We start from the raw sequence: 19,723 nt of genomic DNA on the forward strand, positions 1-19,723 counted from the left end.
TCGTTCATATCAGAAAATTTTTCATAGTAATTGCTAAACTTGCATATAACTCACCCGCAACAGTTCACAGCTGCTTCAAACTTCTCTACTAGGGGTATTTCGACGAGCTGAAGCCGATGGCACCGGAATTTTCCAGGTGCGATCAACGGTTCTCGAGATAACTTCGTTCATATCAGAAAATTTTTCATAGCAAAAGATAAAGTTGGCTGTAACTCACCCGCACCGTTTCACAGCTGCTTCAAACTTCTTTACTAGGTGTATTTCGACGAGCTGAAGCCGATGGCACCGGAATTTTCCAGGTGCGATCAACGGTTCTCGAGATAACTTCGTTCATATCAGAAAATTTTTCATAGTAAAAGATAAAGTTGGCTGTAACTCACCCGCAACAGTTCACAGCCGTTGCTAAACATCGTACTAGGTGTATTTCGTCCTACTGAAGCCGATGCAACAGGAATTTTTCAGGTGCGATCAACGGTTCTTCAGAGAACGTCGACCATAGGGCGAAAGATGTGAATCAAAAAACGGCGTCAGATCGCTATAAAAAATGCGTGCGGTACTACAAAATGATGCCATGCAGCCATCTACGGTGTCGCAAAGCGTCAAAATGCAAGATTTCAAAAAATTTTTCTTCAAAAAAGTGTTTTTCAGCTGCTGAAACGCACGATTTTCACTAAAACGGATAAGACTGCAATTATTTCCCCGACAACTGAATGCAGCCGTTTGAAAATTGCCTTCGGGGGGTATTTCGACGAGCTGAAGCGGATGGAACAGAAATTTTAGATGTGCGACGAACGGTTCTCGAGATAACTTCGTTCATATCAGAAAATTTTTCATAGTAATTGCTAAACTTGGATATAACTCACCAGCAACAGTTCACAGCTGCTTCAAACTTCTTTACTAGGGGTATTTCGACGAGCTGAAGCCGATGGCACTGGAATTTTTCAGGTGCGATCAACGGTTCTTCAGAGAACGTCTACCATAGGGCGAAAGACGTGAATCAAAAAACGGCGTCAGATCGGTATAAAAAATGCGTGCGGTACTACAAAATGATGCCATGCAGCCATCGACGGTGTCGTAAAGCGTCAAAATGCAAGATTTCAAAAAATTTTTCTTCAAAAAAGTGTTTTTCAGCTGCTGAAACGCACGATTTTCACTAAAACGGATAAGACTGCAATTATTTCCCCGACAACTGAATGCAGCCGGTTGAAAATTGCCTTCGGGGGGTATTTCGACGAGCTGAAGCGGATGGAACAGAAATTTTAGATGTGCGACCAACGGTTCTCGAGATAACTTCGTTCATATCAGAAAATTTTTCATAGTAATAGCTAAACTTGCATATAACTCACCCGCAACAGTTCACAGCTGCTTCAAACTTCTTTACTAGGTGTATTTCGACGAGCTGAAGCCGATGGCATCGCAATTTTCCAGGTGCGATCAACGGTTCTCGAGATAACTTCGTTCATATCAGAAAATTTTTCATAGCAAAAGATAAAGTTGGCTGTAACTCACCCGCACCGTTTCACAGCTGCTTCAAACTTCTTTACTAGGTGTATTTCGACAAGCTGAAGCCGGTGGCACTGGAATTTACCAGGTGCGATCAACGGTTCTCGAGATAACTTCGTTCATATCAGAAAATTTTTCATAGTAAAAGATAAAGTTGGCTGTAACTCACCCGCAACAGTTCACAGCCGTTGCTAAACATCGTACTAGGTGTATTTCGTCCTACTGAAGCCGATGCAACCGGAATTTTTCAGGTGCGATCAACGGTTCTTCAGAGACCGTCGACCATAGGGCGAAAGACGTGAATCAAAAAACGGCGTCAGATCGGTATAAAAAATGCGTGCGGTACTACAAAATGATGCCATGCAGCCATCGACGGTGTCGTAAAGCGTCAAAATGCAAGATTTCAAAAAATTTTTCTTCAAAAAAGTGTTTTTCAGCTGCTGAAACGCACGATTTTCACTAAAACGGATAAGACTGCAATTATTTCCCCGACAACTGAATGCAGCCGGTTGAAAATTGCCTTCGCGGGGTATTTCGACGAGCTGAAGCGGATGGAACAGAAATTTTAGATGTGCGACCAACGGTTCTCGAGATAACTTCGTTCATATCAGAAAATTTTTCATAGTAATAGCTAAACTTGCATATAACTCACCCGCAACAGTTCACAGCTGCTTCAAACTTCTTTACTAGGTGTATTTCGACGAGCTGAAGCCGATGGCATCGCAATTTTCCAGGTGCGATCAACGGTTCTCGAGATAACTTCGTTCATATCAGAAAATTTTTCATAGTAATTGCTAAACTTGCATATAACTCACCCGCAACAGTTCACAGCTGCTTCAAACTTCTTTACTAGGTGTATTTCGACGAGCTGAAGCCGATGGCATCGCAATTTTCCAGGTGCGATCAACGGTTCTCGAGATAACTTCGTTCATATCAGAAAATTTTTCATAGTAATTGCTAAACTTGCATATAACTCACCCGCAACAGTTCACAGCTGCTTCAAACTTCTCTACTAGGGGTATTTCGACGAGCTGAAGCCGATGGCACCGGAATTTTCCAGGTGCGATCAACGGTTCTCGAGATAACTTCGTTCATATCAGAAAATTTTTCATAGCAAAAGATAAAGTTGGCTGTAACTCACCCGCACCGTTTCACAGCTGCTTCAAACTTCTTTACTAGGTGTATTTCGACGAGCTGAAGCCGATGGCACCGGAATTTTCCAGGTGCGATCAACGGTTCTCGAGATAACTTCGTTCATATCAGAAAATTTTTCATAGTAAAAGATAAAGTTGGCTGTAACTCACCCGCAACAGTTCACAGCCGTTGCTAAACATCGTACTAGGTGTATTTCGTCCTACTGAAGCCGATGCAACAGGAATTTTTCAGGTGCGATCAACGGTTCTTCAGAGAACGTCGACCATAGGGCGAAAGATGTGAATCAAAAAACGGCGTCAGATCGCTATAAAAAATGCGTGCGGTACTACAAAATGATGCCATGCAGCCATCTACGGTGTCGCAAAGCGTCAAAATGCAAGATTTCAAAAAATTTTTCTTCAAAAAAGTGTTTTTCAGCTGCTGAAACGCACGATTTTCACTAAAACGGATAAGACTGCAATTATTTCCCCGACAACTGAATGCAGCCGTTTGAAAATTGCCTTCGGGGGGTATTTCGACGAGCTGAAGCGGATGGAACAGAAATTTTAGATGTGCGACGAACGGTTCTCGAGATAACTTCGTTCATATCAGAAAATTTTTCATAGTAATTGCTAAACTTGGATATAACTCACCAGCAACAGTTCACAGCTGCTTCAAACTTCTTTACTAGGGGTATTTCGACGAGCTGAAGCCGATGGCACTGGAATTTTCCAGGTGCGATCAACGGTTCTCGAGATAACTTCGTTCATATCAGAAAATTTTTCATAGCAAAAGATAAAGTTGGCTGTAACTCACCCGCACCGTTTCACAGCTGCTTCAAACTTCTTTACTAGGTGTATTTCGACGAGCTGAAGCCGATGGCACCGGAATTTTCCAGGTGCGATCAACGGTTCTCGAGATAACTTCGTTCATATCAGAAAATTTTTCATAGCAAAAGATAAAGTTGGCTGTAACTCACCCGCACCGTTTCACAGCTGCTTCAAACTTCTTTACTAGGTGTATTTCGACGAGCTGAAGCCGATGGCACCGGAATTTTCCAGGTGCGATCAACGGTTCTCGAGATAACTTCGTTCATATCAGAAAATTTTTCATAGCAAAAGATAAAGTTGGCTGTAACTCACCCGCACCGTTTCACAGCTGCTTCAAACTTCTTTACTAGGTGTATTTCGACAAGCTGAAGCCGGTGGCACTGGAATTTACCAGGTGCGATCAACGGTTCTCGAGATAACTTCGTTCATATCAGAAAATTTTTCATAGTAAAAGATAAAGTTGGCTGTAACTCACCCGCAACAGTTCACAGCCGTTGCTAAACATCGTACTAGGTGTATTTCGTCCTACTGAAGCCGATGCAACCGGAATTTTTCAGGTGCGATCAACGGTTCTTCAGAGACCGTCGACCATAGGGCGAAAGACGTGAATCAAAAAACGGCGTCAGATCGGTATAAAAAATGCGTGCGGTACTACAAAATGATGCCATGCAGCCATCGACGGTGTCGTAAAGCGTCAAAATGCAAGATTTCAAAAAATTTTTCTTCAAAAAAGTGTTTTTCAGCTGCTGAAACGCACGATTTTCACTAAAACGGATAAGACTGCAATTATTTCCCCGACAACTGAATGCAGCCGGTTGAAAATTGCCTTCGGGGGGTATTTCGACGAGCTGAAGCGGATGGAACAGAAATTTTAGATGTGCGACCAACGGTTCTCGAGATAACTTCGTTCATATCAGAAAATTTTTCATAGTAATAGCTAAACTTGCATATAACTCACCCGCAACAGTTCACAGCTGCTTCAAACTTCTTTACTAGGTGTATTTCGACGAGCTGAAGCCGATGGCATCGCAATTTTCCAGGTGCGATCAACGGTTCTCGAGATAACTTCGTTCATATCAGAAAATTTTTCATAGTAATTGCTAAACTTGCATATAACTCACCCGCAACAGTTCACAGCTGCTTCAAACTTCTCTACTAGGGGTATTTCGACGAGCTGAAGCCGATGGCACCGGAATTTTCCAGGTGCGATCAACGGTTCTCGAGATAACTTCGTTCATATCAGAAAATTTTTCATAGCAAAAGATAAAGTTGGCTGTAACTCACCCGCACCGTTTCACAGCTGCTTCAAACTTCTTTACTAGGTGTATTTCGACGAGCTGAAGCCGATGGCACCGGAATTTTCCAGGTGCGATCAACGGTTCTCGAGATAACTTCGTTCATATCAGAAAATTTTTCATAGTAAAAGATAAAGTTGGCTGTAACTCACCCGCAACAGTTCACAGCCGTTGCTAAACATCGTACTAGGTGTATTTCGTCCTACTGAAGCCGATGCAACAGGAATTTTTCAGGTGCGATCAACGGTTCTTCAGAGAACGTCGACCATAGGGCGAAAGATGTGAATCAAAAAACGGCGTCAGATCGCTATAAAAAATGCGTGCGGTACTACAAAATGATGCCATGCAGCCATCTACGGTGTCGCAAAGCGTCAAAATGCAAGATTTCAAAAAATTTTTCTTCAAAAAAGTGTTTTTCAGCTGCTGAAACGCACGATTTTCACTAAAACGGATAAGACTGCAATTATTTCCCCGACAACTGAATGCAGCCGTTTGAAAATTGCCTTCGGGGGGTATTTCGACGAGCTGAAGCGGATGGAACAGAAATTTTAGATGTGCGACGAACGGTTCTCGAGATAACTTCGTTCATATCAGAAAATTTTTCATAGTAATTGCTAAACTTGGATATAACTCACCAGCAACAGTTCACAGCTGCTTCAAACTTCTTTACTAGGGGTATTTCGACGAGCTGAAGCCGATGGCACTGGAATTGTTCAGGTGCGATCAACGGTTCTTCAGAGAACGTCGACCATAGGGCGAAAGACGTGAATCAAAAAACGGCGTCAGATCGGTATAAAAAATGCGTGCGGTACTACAAAATGATGCCATGCAGCCATCGACGGTGTCGTAAAGCGTCAAAATGCAAGATTTCAAAAAATTTTTCTTCAAAAAAGTGTTTTTCAGCTGCTGAAACGCACGATTTTCACTAAAACGGATAAGACTGCAATTATTTCCCCGACAACTGAATGCAGCCGGTTGAAAATTGCCTTCGGGGGGTATTTCGACGAGCTGAAGCGGATGGAACAGAAATTTTAGATGTGCGACCAACGGTTCTCGAGATAACTTCGTTCATATCAGAAAATTTTTCATAGTAATAGCTAAACTTGCATATAACTCACCCGCAACAGTTCACAGCTGCTTCAAACTTCTTTACTAGGTGTATTTCGACGAGCTGAAGCCGATGGCATCGCAATTTTCCAGGTGCGATCAACGGTTCTCGAGATAACTTCGTTCATATCAGAAAATTTTTCATAGCAAAAGATAAAGTTGGCTGTAACTCACCCGCACCGTTTCACAGCTGCTTCAAACTTCTTTACTAGGTGTATTTCGACGAGCTGAAGCCGATGGCACCGGAATTTTCCAGGTGCGATCAACGGTTCTCGAGATAACTTCGTTCATATCAGAAAATTTTTCATAGCAAAAGATAAAGTTGGCTGTAACTCACCCGCACCGTTTCACAGCTGCTTCAAACTTCTTTACTAGGTGTATTTCGACAAGCTGAAGCCGGTGGCACTGGAATTTACCAGGTGCGATCAACGGTTCTCGAGATAACTTCGTTCATATCAGAAAATTTTTCATAGTAAAAGATAAAGTTGGCTGTAACTCACCCGCAACAGTTCACAGCCGTTGCTAAACATCGTACTAGGTGTATTTCGTCCTACTGAAGCCGATGCAACCGGAATTTTTCAGGTGCGATCAACGGTTCTTCAGAGACCGTCGACCATAGGGCGAAAGACGTGAATCAAAAAACGGCGTCAGATCGGTATAAAAAATGCGTGCGGTACTACAAAATGATGCCATGCAGCCATCTACGGTGTCGTAAAGCGTCAAAATGCAAGATTTCAAAAAATTTTTCTTCAAAAAAGTGTTTTTCAGCTGCTGAAACGCACGATTTTCACTAAAACGGATAAGACTGCAATTATTTCCCCGACAACTGAATGCAGCCGTTTGAAAATTGTCTTCGGGGGGTATTTCGACGAGCTGAAGCGGATGGAACAGAAATTTTAGATGTGCGACCAACGGTTCTCGAGATAACTTCGTTCATATCAGAAAATTTTTCATAGTAATTGCTAAACTTGGATATAACTCACCCGCAACAGTTCACGGCTGCTTCAAACTTCTTTACTAGGGATATTTCGACGAGCTGAAGCCGATGGCACCGGAATTTTCCAGGTGCGATCAACGGTTCTCGAGATAACTTCGTTCATATCAGAAAATTTTTCATAGTAAAAGATAAAGTTGGCTGTAACTCACCCGCAACAGTTCACAGCCGTTGCTAAACATCGTACTAGCTGTATTTCGTCCTACTGAAGCCGATGAAACAGGAATTTTTCAGGTGCGATCAACGGTTCTTCAGAGAACGTCGACCATAGGGCGAAAGACGTGAATCAAAAAACGGCGTCAGATCGGTATAAAAAATGCGTGCGGTACTACAAAATGATGCCATGCAGCCATCTACGGTGTCGTAAAGCGTCAAAATGCAAGATTTCAAAAAATTTTTCTTCAAAAAAGTGTTTTTCAGCTGCTGAAACGCACGATTTTCACTAAAACGGATAAGACTGCAATTATTTCCCCGACAACTGAATGCAGCCGTTTGAAAATTGTCTTCGGGGGGTATTTCGACGAGCTGAAGCGGATGGAACAGAAATTTTAGATGTGCGACCAACGGTTCTCGAGATAACTTCGTTCATATCAGAAAATTTTTCATAGCAAAAGATAAAGTTGGCTGTAACTCACCCGCACCGTTTCACAGCTGCTTCAAACTTCTTTACTAGGTGTATTTCGACAAGCTGAAGCCGGTGGCACTGGAATTTACCAGGTGCGATCAACGGTTCTCGAGATAACTTCGTTCATATCAGAAAATTTTTCATAGTAAAAGATAAAGTTGGCTGTAACTCACCCGCAACAGTTCACAGCCGTTGCTAAACATCGTACTAGGTGTATTTCGTCCTACTGAAGCCGATGCAACCGGAATTTTTCAGGTGCGATCAACGGTTCTTCAGAGACCGTCGACCATAGGGCGAAAGACGTGAATCAAAAAACGGCGTCAGATCGGTATAAAAAATGCGTGCGGTACTACAAAATGATGCCATGCAGCCATCTACGGTGTCGTAAAGCGTCAAAATGCAAGATTTCAAAAAATTTTTCTTCAAAAAAGTGTTTTTCAGCTGCTGAAACGCACGATTTTCACTAAAACGGATAAGACTGCAATTATTTCCCCGACAACTGAATGCAGCCGTTTGAAAATTGTCTTCGGGGGGTATTTCGACGAGCTGAAGCGGATGGAACAGAAATTTTAGATGTGCGACCAACGGTTCTCGAGATAACTTCGTTCATATCAGAAAATTTTTCATAGTAATTGCTAAACTTGGATATAACTCACCCGCAACAGTTCACAGCTGCTTCAAACTTCTTTACTAGGGATATTTCGACGAGCTGAAGCCGATGGCACCGGAATTTTCCAGGTGCGATCAACGGTTCTCGAGATAACTTCGTTCATATCAGAAAATTTTTCATAGTAAAAGATAAAGTTGGCTGTAACTCACCCGCAACAGTTCACAGCCGTTGCTAAACATCGTACTAGGTGTATTTCGTCCTACTGAAGCCGATGAAACAGGAATTTTTCAGGTGCGATCAACGGTTCTTCAGAGAACGTCGACCATAGGGCGAAAGACGTGAATCAAAAAACGGCGTCAGATCGGTATAAAAAATGCGTGCGGTACTACAAAATGATGCCATGCAGCCATCTACGGTGTCGTAAAGCGTCAAAATGCAAGATTTCAAAAAATTTTTCTTCAAAAAAGTGTTTTTCAGCTGCTGAAACGCACGATTTTCACTAAAACGGATAAGACTGCAATTATTTCCCCGACAACTGAATGCAGCCGTTTGAAAATTGCCTTCGGGGGGTATTTCGACGAGCTGAAGCGGATGGAACAGAAATTTTAGATGTGCGACGAACGGTTCTCGAGATAACTTCGTTCATATCAGAAAATTTTTCATAGTAATTGCTAAACTTGGATATAACTCACCAGCAACAGTTCACAGCTGCTTCAAACTTCTTTACTAGGGGTATTTCGACGAGCTGAAGCCGATGGCACTGGAATTTTCCAGGTGCGATCAACGGTTCTCGAGATAACTTCGTTCATATCAGAAAATTTTTCATAGCAAAAGATAAAGTTGGCTGTAACTCACCCGCACCGTTTCACAGCTGCTTCAAACTTCTTTACTAGGTGTATTTCGACGAGCTGAAGCCGATGGCACCGGAATTTTCCAGGTGCGATCAACGGTTCTCGAGATAACTTCGTTCATATCAGAAAATTTTTCATAGCAAAAGATAAAGTTGGCTGTAACTCACCCGCACCGTTTCACAGCTGCTTCAAACTTCTTTACTAGGTGTATTTCGACGAGCTGAAGCCGATGGCACCGGAATTTTCCAGGTGCGATCAACGGTTCTCGAGATAACTTCGTTCATATCAGAAAATTTTTCATAGTAAAAGATAAAGTTGGCTGTAACTCACCCGCAACAGTTCACAGCCGTTGCTAAACATCGTACTAGGTGTATTTCGTCCTACTGAAGCCGATGAAACAGGAATTTTTCAGGTGCGATCAACGGTTCTTCAGAGAACGTCGACCATAGGGCGAAAGACGTGAATCAAAAAACGGCGTCAGATCGGTATAAAAAATGCGTGCGGTACTACAAAATGATGCCATGCAGCCATCTACGGTGTCGTAAAGCGTCAAAATGCAAGATTTCAAAAAATTTTTCTTCAAAAAAGTGTTTTTCAGCTGCTGAAACGCACGATTTTCACTAAAACGGATAAGACTGCAATTATTTCCCCGACAACTGAATGCAGCCGTTTGAAAATTGCCTTCGGGGGGTATTTCGACGAGCTGAAGCGGATGGAACAGAAATTTTAGATGTGCGACCAACGGTTCTCGAGATAACTTCGTTCATATGAGAAAATTTTTCATAGTAATTGCTAAACTTGGATATAACTCACCAGCAACAGTTCACAGCTGCTTCAAACTTCTTTACTAGGTATATTTCGACGAGCTGAAGCCGATGGCACCGGAATTTTCCAGGTGCGATCAACGTTTCTCGAGATAACTTCGTTCATATCAGAAAATTTTTCATAGCAAAAGATAAAGTTGGCTGTAACTCACCCGCACCGTTTCACAGCTGCTTCAAACTTCTTTACTAGGTGTATTTCGACGAGCTGAAGCCGATGGCACCGGAATTTTCCAGGTGCGATCAACGGTTCTCGAGATAACTTCGTTCATATCAGAAAATTTTTCATAGTAAAAGATAAAGTTGGCTGTAACTCACCCGCAACAGTTCACAGCCGTTGCTAAACATCGTACTAGGTGTATTTCGTCCTACTGAAGCCGATGAAACAGGAATTTTTCAGGTGCGATCAACGGTTCTTCAGAGAACGTCGACCATAGGGCGAAAGACGTGAATCAAAAAACGGCGTCAGATCGGTATAAAAAATGCGTGCGGTACTACAAAATGATGCCATGCAGCCATCGACGGTGTCGTAAAGCGTCAAAATGCAAGATTTCAAAAAATTTTTCTTCAAAAAAGTGTTTTTCAGCTGCTGAAACGCACGATTTTCACTAAAACGGATAAGACTGCAATTATTTCCCCGACAACTGAATGCAGCCGTTTGAAAATTGCCTTCGGGGGGTATTTCGACGAGCTGAAGCGGATGGAACAGAAATTTTAGATGTGCGACCAACGGTTCTCGAGATAACTTCGTTCATATCAGAAAATTTTTCATAGTAATTGCTAAACTTGGATATAACTCACCAGCAACAGTTCACAGCTGCTTCAAACTTCTTTACTAGGTATATTTCGACGAGCTGAAGCCGATGGCACCGGAATTTTCCAGGTGCGATCAACGTTTCTCGAGATAACTTCGTTCATATCAGAAAATTTTTCATAGCAAAATATAAAGTTGGCTGTAACTCACCCGCACCGTTTCACAGCTGCTTCAAACTTCTTTACTAGGTGTATTTCGACGAGCTGAAGCCGATGGCACCGGAATTTTCCAGGTGCGATCAACGGTTCTCGAGATAACTTCGTTCATATCAGAAAATTTTTCATAGTAAAAGATAAAGTTGGCTGTAACTCACCCGCAACAGTTCACAGCCGTTGCTAAACATCGTACTAGGTGTATTTCGTCCTACTGAAGCCGATGAAACAGGAATTTTTCAGGTGCGATCAACGGTTCTTCAGAGAACGTCGACCATAGGGCGAAAGACGTGAATCAAAAAACGGCGTCAGATCGGTATAAAAAATGCGTGCGGTACTACAAAATGATGCCATGCAGCCATCGACGGTGTCGTAAAGCGTCAAAATGCAAGATTTCAAAAAATTTTTCTTCAAAAAAGTGTTTTTCAGCTGCTGAAACGCACGATTTTCACTAAAACGGATAAGACTGCAATTATTTCCCCAACAACTGAATGCAGCCGGTTGAAAATTGCCTTCGGGGGGTATTTCGACGAGCTGAAGCGGATGGAACAGAAATTTTAGATGTGCGACCAACGGTTCTCGAGATAACTTCGTTCATATCAGAAAATTTTTCATAGTAATAGCTAAACTTGCATATAACTCACCCGCAACAGTTCACAGCTGCTTCAAACTTCTTTACTAGGTGTATTTCGACGAGCTGAAGCCGATGGCATCGCAATTTTCCAGGTGCGATCAACGGTTCTCGAGATAACTTCGTTCATATCAGAAAATTTTTCATAGTAATTGCTAAACTTGCATATAACTCACCCGCAACAGTTCACAGCTGCTTCAAACTTCTCTACTAGGGGTATTTCGACGAGCTGAAGCCGATGGCACTGGAATTTTCCAGGTGCGATCAACGGTTCTCGAGATAACTTCGTTCATATCAGAAAATTTTTCATAGCAAAAGATAAAGTTGGCTGTAACTCACCCGCACCGTTTCACAGCTGCTTCAAACTTCTTTACTAGGTGTATTTCGACGAGCTGAAGCCGATGGCACCGGAATTTTCCAGGTGCGATCAACGGTTCTCGAGATAACTTCGTTCATATCAGAAAATTTTTCATAGCAAAAGATAAAGTTGGCTGTAACTCACCCGCACCGTTTCACAGCTGCTTCAAACTTCTTTACTAGGTGTATTTCGACGAGCTGAAGCCGATGGCACCGGAATTTTCCAGGTGCGATCAACGGTTCTCGAGATAACTTCGTTCATATCAGAAAATTTTTCATAGTAAAAGATAAAGTTGGCTGTAACTCACCCGCAACAGTTCACAGCCGTTGCTAAACATCGTACTAGGTGTATTTCGTCCTACTGAAGCCGATGCAACAGGAATTTTTCAGGTGCGATCAGCGGTTCTTCAGAGAACGTCGACCATAGGGCGAAAGATGTGAATCAAAAAACGGCGTCAGATCGCTATAAAAAATGCGTGCGGTACTACAAAATGATGCCATGCAGCCATCTACGGTGTCGCAAAGCGTCAAAATGCAAGATTTCAAAAAATTTTTCTTCAAAAAAGTGTTTTTCAGCTGCTGAAACGCACGATTTTCACTAAAACGGATAAGACTGCAATTATTTCCCCGACAACTGAATGCAGCCGTTTGAAAATTGCCTTCGGGGGGTATTTCGACGAGCTGAAGCGGATGGAACAGAAATTTTAGATGTGCGACCAACGGTTCTCGAGATAACTTCGTTCATATCAGAACATTTTTCATAGTAATTGCTAAACTTGGATATAACTCACCAGCAACAGTTCACAGCTGCTTCAATCTTCTTTACTAGGGGTATTTCGACGAGCTGAAGCCGATGGCACTGGAATTTTCCAGGTGCGATCAACGGTTCTCGAGATAACTTCGTTCATATCAGAAAATTTTTCATAGCAAAAGATAAAGTTGGCTGTAACTCACCCGCACCGTTTCACAGCTGCTTCAAACTTCTTTACTAGGTGTATTTCGACGAGCTGAAGCCGATGGCACCGGAATTTTCCAGGTGCGATCAACGGTTCTCGAGATAACTTCGTTCATATCAGAAAATTTTTCATAGTAAAAGATAAAGTTGGCTGTAACTCACCCGCAACAGTTCACAGCCGTTGCTAAACATCGTACTAGGTGTATTTCGTCCTACTGAAGCCGATGCAACAGGAATTTTTCAGGTGCGATCAACGGTTCTTCAGAGAACGTCGACCATAGGGCGAAAGATGTGAATCAAAAAACGGCGTCAGATCGCTATAAAAAATGCGTGCGGTACTACAAAATGATGCCATGCAGCCATCTACGGTGTCGCAAAGCGTCAAAATGCAAGATTTCAAAAAATTTTTCTTCAAAAAAGTGTTTTTCAGCTGCTGAAACGCACGATTTTCACTAAAACGGATAAGACTGCAATTATTTCCCCGACAACAGAATGCAGCCGTTTGAAAATTGCCTTCGGGGGGTATTTCGACGAGCTGAAGCGGATGGAACAGAAATTTTAGATGTGCGATGAACGGTTCTCGAGATAACTTCGTTCATATCAGAAAATTTTTCATAGTAATTGCTAAACTTGCATATAACTCACCCGCAACAGTTCACAGCTGCTTCAAACTTCTCTACTAGGGGTATTTCGACGAGCTGAAGCCGATGGCACCGGAATTTTCCAGGTGCGATCAACGGTTCTCGAGATAACTTCGTTCATATCAGATAATTTTTCATAGCAAAAGATAAAGTTGGCTGTAACTCACCCGCACCGTTTCACAGCTGCTTCAAACTTCTTTACTAGGTGTATTTCGACGAGCTGAAGCCGATGGCACCGGAATTTTCCAGGTGCGATCAACGGTTCTCGAGATAACTTCGTTCATATCAGAAAATTTTTCATAGCAAAAGATAAAGTTGGCTGTAACTCACCCGCACCGTTTCACAGCTGCTTCAAACTTCTTTACTAGGTGTATTTCGACGAGCTGAAGCCGATGGCACCGGAATTTTCCAGGTGCGATCAACGGTTCTCGAGATAACTTCGTTCATATCAGAAAATTTTTCATAGTAAACGATAAAGTTGGCTGTAACTCACCCGCAACAGTTCACAGCCGTTGCTAAACATCGTACTAGGTGTATTTCGTCCTACTGAAGCCGATGCAACAGGAATTTTTCAGGTGCGATCAACGGTTCTTCAGAGAACGTCGACCATAGGGCGAAAGATGTGAATCAAAAAACGGCGTCAGATCGCTATAAAAAATGCGTGCGGTACTACAAAATGATGCCATGCAGCCATCTACGGTGTCGCAAAGCGTCAAAATGCAAGATTTCAAAAAATTTTTCTTCAAAAAAGTGTTTTTCAGCTGCTGAAACGCACGATTTTCACTAAAACGGATAAGACTGCAATTATTTCCCCGACAACTGAATGCAGCCGTTTGAAAATTGCCTTCGGGGGGTATTTCGACGAGCTGAAGCGGATGGAACAGAAATTTTAGATGTGCGACGAACGGTTCTCGAGATAACTTCGTTCATATCAGAAAATTTTTCATAGTAATTGCTAAACTTGGATATAACTCACCAGCAACAGTTCACAGCTGCTTCAAACTTCTTTACTAGGGGTATTTCGACGAGCTGAAGCCGATGGCACTGGCATTTTCCAGGTGCGATCAACGGTTCTCGAGATAACTTCGTTCATATCAGAAAATTTTTCATAGCAAAAGATAAAGTTGGCTGTAACTCACCCGCACCGTTTCACAGCTGCTTCAAACTTCTTTACTAGGTGTATTTCGACGAGCTGAAGCCGATGGCATCGCAATTTTCCAGGTGCGATCAACGGTTCTCGAGATAACTTCGTTCATATCAGAAAATTTTTCATAGTAATTGCTAAACTTGGATATAACTCACCAGCAACAGTTCACAGCCGTTGCTAAACATCGTACTAGGTGTATTTCGTCCTACTGAAGCCGATGAAACAGGAATTTTTCAGGTGCGATCAACGGTTCTTCAGAGAACGTCGACCATAGGGCGAAAGACGTGAATCAAAAAACGGCGTCAGATCGGTATAAAAAATGCGTGCGGTACTACAAAATGATGCCATGCAGCCATCGACGGTGTCGTAAAGCGTCAAAATGCAAGATTTCAAAAAATTTTTCTTCAAAAAAGTGTTTTTCAGCTGCTGAAACGCACGATTTTCACTAAAACGGATAAGACTGCAATTATTTCCCCAACAACTGAATGCAGCCGGTTGAAAATTGCCTTCGGGGGGTATTTCGACGAGCTGAAGCGGATGGAACAGAAATTTTAGATGTGCGACCAACGGTTCTCGAGATAACTTCGTTCATATCAGAAAATTTTTCATAGTAATAGCTAAACTTGCATATAACTCACCCGCAACAGTTCACAGCTGCTTCAAACTTCTTTACTAGGTGTATTTCGACGAGCTGAAGCCGATGGCATCGCAATTTTCCAGGTGCGATCAACGGTTCTCGAGATAACTTCGTTCATATCAGAAAATTTTTCATAGTAATTGCTAAACTTGCATATAACTCACCCGCAACAGTTCACAGCTGCTTCAAACTTCTCTACTAGGGGTATTTCGACGAGCTGAAGCCGATGGCACTGGAATTTTCCAGGTGCGATCAACGGTTCTCGAGATAACTTCGTTCATATCAGAAAATTTTTCATAGCAAAAGATAAAGTTGGCTGTAACTCACCCGCACCGTTTCACAGCTGCTTCAAACTTCTTTACTAGGTGTATTTCGACGAGCTGAAGCCGATGGCACCGGAATTTTCCAGGTGCGATCAACGGTTCTCGAGATAACTTCGTTCATATCAGAAAATTTTTCATAGCAAAAGATAAAGTTGGCTGTAACTCACCCGCACCGTTTCACAGCTGCTTCAAACTTCTTTACTAGGTGTATTTCGACGAGCTGAAGCCGATGGCACCGGAATTTTCCAGGTGCGATCAACGGTTCTCGAGATAACTTCGTTCATATCAGAAAATTTTTCATAGTAAAAGATAAAGTTGGCTGTAACTCACCCGCAACAGTTCACAGCCGTTGCTAAACATCGTACTAGGTGTATTTCGTCCTACTGAAGCCGATGCAACAGGAATTTTTCAGGTGCGATCAGCGGTTCTTCAGAGAACGTCGACCATAGGGCGAAAGATGTGAATCAAAAAACGGCGTCAGATCGCTATAAAAAATGCGTGCGGTACTACAAAATGATGCCATGCAGCCATCTACGGTGTCGCAAAGCGTCAAAATGCAAGATTTCAAAAAATTTTTCTTCAAAAAAGTGTTTTTCAGCTGCTGAAACGCACGATTTTCACTAAAACGGATAAGACTGCAATTATTTCCCCGACAACTGAATGCAGCCGTTTGAAAATTGCCTTCGGGGGGTATTTCGACGAGCTGAAGCGGATGGAACAGAAATTTTAGATGTGCGACCAACGGTTCTCGAGATAACTTCGTTCATATCAGAACATTTTTCATAGTAATTGCTAAACTTGGATATAACTCACCAGCAACAGTTCACAGCTGCTTCAATCTTCTTTACTAGGGGTATTTCGACGAGCTGAAGCCGATGGCACTGGAATTTTCCAGGTGCGATCAACGGTTCTCGAGATAACTTCGTTCATATCAGAAAATTTTTCATAGCAAAAGATAAAGTTGGCTGTAACTCACCCGCACCGTTTCACAGCTGCTTCAAACTTCTTTACTAGGTGTATTTCGACGAGCTGAAGCCGATGGCACCGGAATTTTCCAGGTGCGATCAACGGTTCTCGAGATAACTTCGTTCATATCAGAAAATTTTTCATAGTAAAAGATAAAGTTGGCTGTAACTCACCCGCAACAGTTCACAGCCGTTGCTAAACATCGTACTAGGTGTATTTCGTCCTACTGAAGCCGATGCAACAGGAATTTTTCAGGTGCGATCAACGGTTCTTCAGAGAACGTCGACCATAGGGCGAAAGATGTGAATCAAAAAACGGCGTCAGATCGCTATAAAAAATGCGTGCGGTACTACAAAATGATGCCATGCAGCCATCTACGGTGTCGCAAAGCGTCAAAATGCAAGATTTCAAAAAATTTTTCTTCAAAAAAGTGTTTTTCAGCTGCTGAAACGCACGATTTTCACTAAAACGGATAAGACTGCAATTATTTCCCCGACAACAGAATGCAGCCGTTTGAAAATTGCCTTCGGGGGGTATTTCGACGAGCTGAAGCGGATGGAACAGAAATTTTAGATGTGCGACGAACGGTTCTCGAGATAACTTCGTTCATATCAGAAAATTTTTCATAGTAATTGCTAAACTTGCATATAACTCACCCGCAACAGTTCACAGCTGCTTCAAACTTCTCTACTAGGGGTATTTCGACGAGCTGAAGCCGATGGCACCGGAATTTTCCAGGTGCGATCAACGGTTCTCGAGATAACTTCGTTCATATCAGATAATTTTTCATAGCAAAAGATAAAGTTGGCTGTAACTCACCCGCACCGTTTCACAGCTGCTTCAAACTTCTTTACTAGGTGTATTTCGACGAGCTGAAGCCGATGGCACCGGAATTTTCCAGGTGCGATCAACGGTTCTCGAGATAACTTCGTTCATATCAGAAAATTTTTCATAGCAAAAGATAAAGTTGGCTGTAACTCACCCGCACCGTTTCACAGCTGCTTCAAACTTCTTTACTAGGTGTATTTCGACGAGCTGAAGCCGATGGCACCGGAATTTTCCAGGTGCGATCAACGGTTCTCGAGATAACTTCGTTCATATCAGAAAATTTTTCATAGTAAACGATAAAGTTGGCTGTAACTCACCCGCAACAGTTCACAGCCGTTGCTAAACATCGTACTAGGTGTATTTCGTCCTACTGAAGCCGATGCAACAGGAATTTTTCAGGTGCGATCAACGGTTCTTCAGAGAACGTCGACCATAGGGCGAAAGATGTGAATCAAAAAACGGCGTCAGATCGCTATAAAAAATGCGTGCGGTACTACAAAATGATGCCATGCAGCCATCTACGGTGTCGCAAAGCGTCAAAATGCAAGATTTCAAAAAATTTTTCTTCAAAAAAGTGTTTTTCAGCTGCTGAAACGCACGATTTTCACTAAAACGGATAAGACTGCAATTATTTCCCCGACAACTGAATGCAGCCGTTTGAAAATTGCCTTCGGGGGGTATTTCGACGAGCTGAAGCGGATGGAACAGAAATTTTAGATGTGCGACGAACGGTTCTCGAGATAACTTCGTTCATATCAGAAAATTTTTCATAGTAATTGCTAAACTTGGATATAACTCACCAGCAACAGTTCACAGCTGCTTCAAACTTCTTTACTAGGGGTATTTCGACGAGCTGAAGCCGATGGCACTGGCATTTTCCAGGTGCGATCAACGGTTCTCGAGATAACTTCGTTCATATCAGAAAATTTTTCATAGTAAAAGATAAAGTTGGCTGTAACTCACCCGCAACAGTTCACAGCCGTTGCTAAACATCGTACTAGGTGTATTTCGTCCTACTGAAGCCGATGCAACAGGAATTTTTCAGGTGCGATCAGCGGTTCTTCAGAGAACGTCGACCATAGGGCGAAAGATGTGAATCAAAAAACGGCGTCAGATCGCTATAAAAAATGCGTGCGGTACTACAAAATGATGCCATGCAGCCATCTACGGTGTCGCAAAGCGTCAAAATGCAAGATTTCAAAAAATTTTTCTTCAAAAAAGTGTTTTTCAGCTGCTGAAACGCACGATTTTCACTAAAACGGATAAGACTGCAATTATTTCCCCGACAACTGAATGCAGCCGTTTGAAAATTGCCTTCGGGGGGTATTTCGACGAGCTGAAGCGGATGGAACAGAAATTTTAGATGTGCGACCAACGGTTCTCGAGATAACTTCGTTCATATCAGAACATTTTTCATAGTAATTGCTAAACTTGGATATAACTCACCAGCAACAGTTCACAGCTGCTTCAATCTTCTTTACTAGGGGTATTTCGACGAGCTGAAGCCGATGGCACTGGAATTTTCCAGGTGCGATCAACGGTTCTCGAGATAACTTCGTTCATATCAGAAAATTTTTCATAGCAAAAGATAAAGTTGGCTGTAACTCACCCGCACCGTTTCACAGCTGCTTCAAACTTCTTTACTAGGTGTATTTCGACGAGCTGAAGCCGATGGCACCGGAATTTTCCAGGTGCGATCAACGGTTCTCGAGATAACTTCGTTCATATCAGAAAATTTTTCATAGTAAAAGATAAAGTTGGCTGTAACTCACCCGCAACAGTTCACAGCCGTTGCTAAACATCGTACTAGGTGTATTTCGTCCTACTGAAGCCGATGCAACAGGAATTTTTCAGGTGCGATCAACGGTTCTTCAGAGAACGTCGACCATAGGGCGAAAGATGTGAATCAAAAAACGGCGTCAGATCGCTATAAAAAATGCGTGCGGTACTACAAAATGATGCCATGCAGCCATCTACGGTGTCGCAAAGCGTCAAAATGCAAGATTTCAAAAAATTTTTCTTCAAAAAAGTGTTTTTCAGCTGCTGAAACGCACGATTTTCACTAAAACGGATAAGACTGCAATTATTTCCCCGACAACAGAATGCAGCCGTTTGAAAATTGCCTTCGGGGGGTATTTCGACGAGCTGAAGCGGATGGAACAGAAATTTTAGATGTGCGACGAACGGTTCTCGAGATAACTTCGTTCATATCAGAAAATTTTTCATAGTAATTGCTAAACTTGCATATAACTCACCCGCAACAGTTCACAGCTGCTTCAAACTTCTCTACTAGGGGTATTTCGACGAGCTGAAGCCGATGGCACCGGAATTTTCCAGGTGCGATCAACGGTTCTCGAGATAACTTCGTTCATATCAGATAATTTTTCATAGCAAAAGATAAAGTTGGCTGTAACTCACCCGCACCGTTTCACAGCTGCTTCAAACTTCTTTACTAGGTGTATTTCGACGAGCTGAAGCCGATGGCACCGGAATTTTCCAGGT

The sequence above is a fragment of the Diachasmimorpha longicaudata genome, chromosome 8 (genome assembly GCF_034640455.1).
Source record: "Diachasmimorpha longicaudata isolate KC_UGA_2023 chromosome 8, iyDiaLong2, whole genome shotgun sequence".
Taxonomy (NCBI): Eukaryota; Metazoa; Arthropoda; class Insecta; order Hymenoptera; family Braconidae; genus Diachasmimorpha; species Diachasmimorpha longicaudata.